This window comes from Leuresthes tenuis, unplaced genomic scaffold (genome assembly GCF_036924035.1).
Source record: "Leuresthes tenuis unplaced genomic scaffold, fLeuTen1.0.hap1 SCAF_6, whole genome shotgun sequence".
Taxonomy (NCBI): Eukaryota; Metazoa; Chordata; class Actinopteri; order Atheriniformes; family Atherinopsidae; genus Leuresthes; species Leuresthes tenuis.
Window position 1 is genome coordinate 37,108,943 of NW_027325360.1, and position 9,440 is coordinate 37,118,382.

General features: G+C 40.5%; 1 pseudogene; it reads left to right on the top strand.

Annotated features, from left to right (window-relative positions):
* Positions 1-9,021, top strand: part of LOC140309267 (ectonucleoside triphosphate diphosphohydrolase 2-like) — a 34,577-nt pseudogene extending 25,556 nt beyond the window's left edge.
* The last annotated feature ends 419 nt before the right edge of the window (positions 9,022-9,440 follow it).

Below are 9,440 nucleotides of genomic sequence, written 5' to 3' on the forward strand. Positions count from 1 at the left end.
TCCCCCCAAGTTCTGTTCAGGCAATCACCCCCACCCCCAAACATTACTAACCACAGAGAATACCCCCACTACAAGCTGCTGTGTCATCTACAGTTCAGTACACACACACTTGGTCAAAGTGACAGTCAAGCTTTGATTTCCTTTTATTTTCTTTTTCAGTTTGTGTCTTCTTGTGCTTTTATGACACATTCAAAATATTTTCAATATTTCAAACTTTTCAAAGTTTTTACAACATGTTGAGCAAAATGAAAGTATTTTTGAATGTCTAATATTGCATTTTTCATGTCTTGTATATATATACAAGACATATATATACAAGAAAAATGCACATCTTCCAACTTGTATATATTGTAGTATAACGTCTATGTCAGGCAGTGAGTTAAAAAGAACTGCCTTTTTTACTTTCTGTACATAGATTTTAGCACAAGGAATGTCCAGAGTCATGGGGCTAGTGTCACACTTTGCAGTGTTTTGCTGAAATTTCACCAGTCAAATGGGGATATGTATTTTATATATATATGTATGTATGTGTGTACATATATGCATTTTAATTTAATATTTCTAGTTAAGCTTATATTTAGAAAGTTTTATTCTATAAAAGTTATAAACCTTCAGTTCAGTCATTAACTTGTGTATGCTTGTTCCATTTAATTCAGATGTAATTGTGTTACAGGATGTAATCTACATGATCAACAGACCTAGTGCAGATGTCTGGGTGATGTCAGTACTTTATGTACCAAAGTCTGTGTGCAGCAAATGCCACAGATTGATTGACTTTAGCCTTGTTCAGGATAAGAAAAAAAGATTAACATCTCTGGCTGTTATTTGTCATGGTGGTATCATTACTCAGTGGGAGTCAGAATCAACCAGTCACTTTACATTTCTTAATTTTAGATCCAGGTTGAAGTATCTCAACAATAAATGAAGATCTATACGACTTGTCAGTGCAACATTGACTATTCCGTTACAGAGCAAAAAGAGGAAGCGGGGAGATACATCAATGACTAATACAAAAGGCGCACTGGGCATTAAGTTCCTGTGCCTTTAACCCAAAGCTGTTGACCACAGAACCTCATCAACTATGAGTCTCTGGCGCAGTCAAACCATCCCAGCTGTTGTGCTGCTAACTCTGGGAATCATCAGTATTCTGCTGATGGTCCTTCCGGCAAAAAAGATGGAGGCGCTTTCTGAAAACATGTTAAGTGTCATATGCTTAATCTCAAGTAGCACAAAATAAAAACTAATTGACCACCTTTGGTCTTCCTTTTGCCCACCTAACAGAGACGTTAAAAGACTTTTTAAAAGGAAAGCATAAAACATCTTATACTAAAATGTTGATGCTTCAATGCTGTCACTTCAACATGGTGAACGAAGGGGAGATTAAAGTCAACACTGCAGAATGTGTATAACAAAGTCAGTGAATCTGTCCATTTTTGTTCCATTAGTGTTTTAGACATATAAAGGAAAGATTAATGAGGAACTGGCAAACTTGAGAACAAGTCATATCTCATTGGTTACATCCTGTACCACAGTTACCTCTGAAGAGTTACCTATAGAACTACAAGCCTACATAAGTTAGATAACAAGCAGGGTTTACAACTTTTATAAAATAAGATGTTCACAGAAAATAACACACTCACACACTTTATCAAGTCAATCATACAGTAACAATGTAGAATAATGGGATAACTCAATAGTTCATGATTTTAATGGTGTTTTTAATAGATATTTACATAAATTCTATACTTTTCTAACACTGAAAACGTTGTCTATTTCAGTATGGCATTGTCCTGGATGCTGGATCATCTCCATGTACATCTACAAATGGCCAGCTGACAAGCAAAACGGAACTGGTATTGTAACTCAAGTGTCATGCCAAAGGTGAGCTGATCACACTGATCATCTGGTCTGAAGAAAACAGCAGCAGCACTCTGATTAATAAGGTTTTAAAACAACCTCTTAATTCATCCATATTCATTCAGCAATTCCCCTTTAGATCATGGTATTATACATACATCACTTAAACCTCACCATCATCTCAAATGCAGTTAAGTTGAAATTATAATGTTCACGGTATAGAAAGAATTTCATTTAAATCCTGATGATCAGTAAAATCATCTTTGAAAATGTTACTAAAAGTGACTAAAACTTGTAATTTCCATGAACCATGACCATTTATTCCCCATACATTCTTATGATAAGGACACTTACTTTTACTTCCACTGTGTCACCAAACAACATATCCAGTGTCTCATCCTGAGTGGACAGGCAGAGGGGGCATTTGGCTGGGTCACTGTCAACTACTTACTGGAAAACTTTGTCAAGGTGCGTTGTAACTTTTGTCTATATTCACATGCTGTGTCATTCTGAGGAAAAAAAGAAGTCCACCTTAAAGCACTTTAACACTGTTATAACCCCATTTGGGCAATTCTTTCTGACCTACAATTATTATTGGAAGAGTTTAAACTTAGAAATGGATGCTAAAATAACATCCATCTATTTTCTATACCTGCTTAATCCAATTCAGGGTCACAGGGGGGCTGTAGCCTATCCCAGCTGCCACAGAGCAATAGGCGGGGTACACCCTGGACAGGTCACCAGTCCACTACAATAACATGAGACACTAAAATGCATAACAACGCTGATGAGATTTATGCTTAAGAAATTGTAAAATAGGACAACGTTATATCCTAACCCAGTATTCTTCAACCCTGGTCCTCATGACCCACCACCCTGCATGTTTTCGATGTTTCCCTCCTCCAACACACCTGATTCAAATGAATGGCTCCTTATCAGGCCACTGCAGAGCTTGATGACGAGCTGATAATTTCAGTCACGTGTGGTGGAGGAGGGAAACATCGAAAACATGCAGGGCAGTGGGTCCCGAGGACCAGGGTTGAAGAACCTTGTCCTAACCTATCAATTCATGATGCAAACTGGGGAATGCTTTTAGTGTTTATACAGGAGCAGTGAAACAGAACTTTGATTTACATTGAAATAGTTCAATTTCATATTACTGCAAAAGCAGATGATGTTTGAAAAAAAACATTCAAGTATATTGGAAGGGATTCCTATTTGCAGTGGTGGCATCAGATGAAACTTCTTGAACATTCGTAATCTAGGTATATTCTCCTGGAAGAGTGAATTGTGAATTTTGTCCTGCATTGTACTGAGTCACCCATTTTAATATCTTATCTTACCTACACAATGATGTCTATCTCACCTCCAAATACCTGAGCATTCTCACCTCTACTTACATAATAGCTGATGAGCCTGCAGAAGTTGAAATTTCAATAGGTGTGTTATCACCATTATGGTTTGATATAGTACTTAGAATATTGTTATAGGACTGCTTCAATGGACACACTTAGGAATTATCGTTGCCTTTCAGAATGCAATAATAATAATAATGGTTCAGTTTGCTGTTTTACTTGCTTATACTGTTTCAGTACAGACGCACTTCCTCACTGAATCTGTTTTCAAATGAGTCCATCCGGTTTGTCGTTCTCCGCGCGCACTAAGTTACAAATTTTGACTGGTGCACAACTACGCGCGCCAGGCAGAAAGACATCATTTTGACGTCACGCACCGTCAACTATAAAACAAGCTTAAGGACAGCAGTTTGATCCGTCTGTCTGAGTCCTGGCTGAGTGACAACACACCAGACTCGTGTGTAAACATACCCGACTTCACAGCCATACGAGCGGATCGTGACCGGAGTACGAGCAGTAAGCGGAAAGGCGGGGGCATTATCCTGTTTTTTAATTTGAGATGGGTTAAACCCCGCAATGTGACCATCAAGGAGAGGATATGTTGTCCAGACATTTAACTGCTGTCAGTTTCTTTTCATGCGTTCTACGTGCCCATAGACAGTCGTCATTGTTGTTTTCATTCCACCGAGGGAAGCCCCGACAACGGCGTGTGACGTCATTCATGACGACATTGCTAGGATACAGACCCTGCATCCTGAGGCATTCATTGCAATCACAGGGGATTTCAAGCACGTCTCTCTATCCTCCTGCCTGACTGGCTTTGTACAGCATATGGATTGTTCAACACGTGGAGAAAGGACATCTGTTCTATGCTAACGAGAAGGAGGCTTATAGGACAGTGTCTCTTCTACCACTGGGTAGATCTGATCACAGCATGTTCTATCTACAAACCACATACAGACCTCGTGTACAAAGACTTCCTGTTACTACCAGATCTTTCAGGAAGTGGTCACCAGAGGCGAGTGATGCATTGAGAGACTGCTTTGATGTCACAGACTGGGCTGTAGTGCTTGAGGAAGAAGAAATGGACATTGAGTTGGACAGGAGGGTCAGCACCATCACTGACTACGTTAACTTCTGTAGGGACACTGTGATTCTAGTGAAGACTGTAAGGTGCTATCCAAATAATAAACCATGGATCACTAGTGACATCAAAGACCTCCTGAACCAGAAAAAGAGAATGGGGATGGAGAAAGACGGAGGAATGTACAACAGGAGCTTAAAAAGACACTACGTCGAGCTAAGGTGGAGTACAAGAAAAAGGTAGAGAGACAGCTGGAGAACAATAACACCAAGGAGGTGTGGAGGGGCATGATGACCATCACTGGATACAGACTGAAAAACTCTGAGTCTGTGGAAGGTGATGTGGACAAAGCCAATACTTTCAACCAATATTTCAACAGGTTTGATAGAGTGGCTTTTTCCACCTCTGCTGCTGCTCCCTCCACCCCAACAGCTGCTTCCTCTACACTGCTTCTTCTGTCCAGCTGTACCTCCACCTCAGCGACAGTTTCCACCACCAGGCATCCTGAGTCCAGCTGCACATCCACGTCCGCTAAAACCTCTGTGTCTAACTATAGAGGAGGTTGGAACTGAGTTCAGGAGACTTCAGTCAGGGAGGGCTGCAGGCCCAGATGGAGTCTGTCCAAGGCTTCTGAGGGACTGTGCTGGTCAACTAGCAGTCCCTCTTCAGAGGCTCTTCAATATGAGCCTTCAGGTTACATGCTTAATTGTTTATCAAACGTCCCATCATTCCGACACTTTTTTCCTTCTATGGTCGGAATGGCGGTATGTTTTTTTTTTTTTAACATACCGCCATTCCGACAGTTCCTTTTAATAGCCTATTTTTTACCCAAAACATTTTGCACTAATGATATGCAGGCGCGAATACGCCCTAAAGTTTGGTGCACAAACTCTGCACATGCAGAGGCCACAGCCTCGCAAACAAACTTTAATAATCTATTATCAAAATCCCCTGAATTTCAAATATAAAAATACAGATATTAATGTAACTCTGGCGAGACTGAAACTGATTAAACAGAAATACAGTGTCAGTTAGCTGTCAGCAGCCAGCTGGAGCGGAGCTCTCCACAGAGCCCATGCGTCTTGTGCACGCTGTCATCATATGCAAAAGTAATAATTGCAATTACAGATCACGGCTACTGCACAGGACACAGTTGCGAGCACTCTGCCTTGCCTTGCCAATAGGAGAAGAGAGAAATGACAGCATAGAACGTATAAAACACAACAAAATGCAGTAAAAACGTTTATTCATGTTATTCACGTGATTTATGAGTACTCACTCCAATTATGGGAAGCACGGATGGGCTTTGCGCATTTGGCACAAACACACAGCTTTATACAGCCTGTTGATATCTTAAGGACCTAACTGGTCACACCTGGGAGTAAATGTCATGTAGAGATTGTTTTTACATGACATTACAGCTGAACATATAGCTTTCATCCACAAACCAACGTGGGAGAGCCCGAAGACGCATGTGCCAGACGCACATAGACATGCGTAAAACCAATTTTGACCACTTCATGCTGTTTATTTGCTTTCTTTTAGTTAACTTTCGTTTCTTTTGGATTCTTGTGCGTATTATGGAGCCGTTTCGGTCCATGTTTGTAAGCCTTTTTTCCTGGATTAAATTTTCGGAAGTTGAAACAAGTGGCATTGGAGTGTGTGATTGAAAACCACCACGGTCTGCTTCTCCTCCTACCAGAAACACATAGGAGTGGAAGACACGATTCTGCACATGCTGCATCGGGCATGTGCTTATCTGGATGTGACTGGTTCATATGTGAGAATCATGTTCTTTGACTTCTCCAGTGCCTTCAACACAATACAGCCTAGCAAGCGTCTAAGTATGGGTGTGCCCCCTCCCTGGCATCGTGGATTATAGACTATTTGACTGCCAGACTACAGTATGTCAGGATGGGGAGATGTGTTTCTGGAACACTAGAATGCAGTATTGGGGCTCCTTTCCTTTTCACCCTGTACACAGCAGACTTCAGGTACAACTCAAAGTCCTCCCACATACAGAAGTATTCTGATGTTGTGGCATGTGTGTGCGGTGGACAGGAGAAGGAGCATAGGGACCTTGTGGAGTACTTCTATGGCTGGACCAAAAATAACTTTTTGCTCATAAACACTACCAAAACCAAAGAGCTGGTGGTGGACTTCAGGAGATCTAAAACTCCATACCAGTTAGTCTGCATTGATGGAGGGGAGATAGAAACTGTTCAGACCTGCAAATACCTGGGGGTGGTGCTGGATAATAAACTGGTCTGTGGTCTGCCAACATAGAAGCAGTGTATAGGAGAGGCCAGAGCCGTCTCTTCTTCCTGAGACGGCTCAGATCATTCAATGTCTGTAGTGATATGATATGCATGTTTTATCACATTATCATTGAGAGTGCCCTGTTCTATGCTGTTGTCTGCTGGGGGAGTTGCACTACAGACAAAAACTGTTGGCGCCTGGACAAACTGGTAAAAAAAGGCCAGTTCTGTTGTAGGTAGAAGACTAGACCCTCTCAGTGCTGTGGTGGAGCAACAGATGAGGAGGAAATTATATTCTGTTTTGAAGAATAATAAACATCCTCTCCACAGCATCCTGGCAGGACAGAGAAGCAGCTGCAGTTTTTTTGTAAAGGCTCTCAGAAATCTAGAGTTATAGATCAGGGTTTTTTTTATTATCATACTTTGATATTTTTTTCCACTTTCAGACTCAATGAGTGAAGCCTGAAGTGAACTACCCCTGCTATCCCCAAAGGTTCATAACAACAATCAATCTGGGGAAAGATGTCTTTGATTCTCTGTGTACGAAGAAATACAGACCAGCCAAGTTTGACCCTCGTGAGAATGTAACAGTGGTGGGAACAGGGAATTATCAGATGTGTCTGAACAATGTAAAGAAGATCATCCCCTTTGGGAACTGCTCCTACTCAAAGTGTTCCTTTGATGGAGTCTTCCAGCCAAGTGTGACAGGAAACTTCATGGTGAGAAAGTATTTTAGATACAGTCAGCAACAACCTAAAGTATAGTAAAGGAATTGTTAAAAAAAAAAAAAAGTGCGATACTTTTAGATTCAATGTTGCCGTTGCCATTTTTTTGCATGGACTGTGCATAAACAGTGAATGTAGCCACTATGACAACACCTGATAGTTTGTGGACCACCATTTTGAAGACTTGGATTTAGTCAATGGCAGTTTCTTTTTGGGTTGAAACAAGATAAACCATGTGAAGGATTTAATTGACTATTGTGGAATCTGTGGGTACCCACTGAGTAGTAGCTTGTCAGTCAAATAGTAGCCCCACACCCAAATATACCTTGCTTTATCATCTACTTTAAACTAAACAGTAGTGCAATTTACTGAATGGACATCATGCTTAAAGAAAACCTGAAACTATTGACTGAGAGCATAAACTGTGAAAGTTTTACTGAAGCAACTTAAAAAAAAAAGAAAAAAAAAAAGAGTGTTGAGGAGTCCTGACGCTTTTGCACTGACTTAATTTTTCAAACCTGATAGCTTCATCCAAATTATATGTACAGATTGATTGATACTGATAGATACAATTAATTACAGATAATATACAATCAAGCTCAGGTGCTTGTCCACACATCACAGAGGCTCAGACAGCATTCAGTTATCACTGTCTCTTCTCCACAGGCATTCTCTGCTTTTTTCTTCAATCACAACTACATTACCCGCCTCACCAAGATCTCCATCACGTCTCCCAATCTAACAGTGGAAGCAATTCGAACCATCTGCAACATGACCATCTCTGAGGTAATCTCCAACACAACACTGCCACCCCTGATATAAATATCAGTCTACATGTGTTCCCTGGATATGTTATTTGCTCCCGAGTATTTTGCAAGGACTGTGCAAAAGGGTTAAGATTTTATTAAGAAAAGTAAAAATACTGACCCACTGTATTTCTACCCCCAGATAATGGAAAAGACAAATCAGTCAGAGAAATACATGAAGAATATCTGCTCCCTATCCAATTTCATTCAGGTCCTCTTAACTCAAGGCTACCATTTCAATGAAGTTTCCTTTCCATCTATCTAATTTCAGAAGAAGGTAAGGAGTGAGGGAAATAAACACATCTGGATTATTCATTTGCTAGAATTTTAAGTCTACTGAAAAACTGTCAACATGATATCTGCTGCACTGAAATCAGAGAGTTTGCTCATTGTGTCGTAATTTTACTGGACTGCTTGTGTGTCTACAGGCGGGAGGAGCAGCTGTAGGCTGGGCTTTGGGATACATGCTGAATGTGAGCAATGGAGTGCCAGCAGAGAGTCTCGGAGTAATGGACGTTCTGCCCTCAGGGTCCTGGGCTGGCACCCTCTTTCTCTTCATCACCCTTATCATCTTCACTTCGGGTTGGCTGTTGATGATCTACTTTTCCCCTTGCATGAATTAGAATATACCTGGGCAGTTTTCCATGACCAAATTTTTGCATTGCTTGTAGGAATTGAGTGGCAATTTTTGGAAAAATTAAACTTAATAAGGATTTTTTTTTTTATCCCAAACGTTCCAAATTAATGATAGTTACAATGGAACACTTGCCTCAGAAGGCATACAGTCATAATACAGTTCTACGAATGAACAAAGATCGCACATATTTACATTTTAATGAGTCCTCAACTTCCCAGTAGCGCTGAGATTGAAAAGTGACTATTGGTGTCCCCCTCCAGCTCCACCCAACCTCCGCACCATCCACACAGGAAAAAAAGCATGCTCTCGCTGAAATCTCGGTGCCGACTAAACGTGCTCGTACCACGGAATTACTACAGAGAGTGTAAAGGCCATCTTTTAACGTCAGGTTTCTTTATGCAGCATTTAATTATTTTCCCAAGATTCCCAAAAGTCGCATAAAAAACGGGCTTTCTTCATGTTTATATTACAAATTATGTCTTTGACGGTAACAAGCAATGTAACGTACACAGAAATGTAATAATGGGCTGAGTTTTTACCTCCTGACTTTATGTGAAAATATGCGTTCATAAATTTTGTGTAAGATGTAAATATTATACCCTCATTACTATTCATATGTCACTCTTTCTCCTGCAGAGTACACTCATAAGAGAACATAATTGAATTGTTGAGTACATAATCTTTATTTTTCTCTTGAAACATCCATTCCTCCCTCACA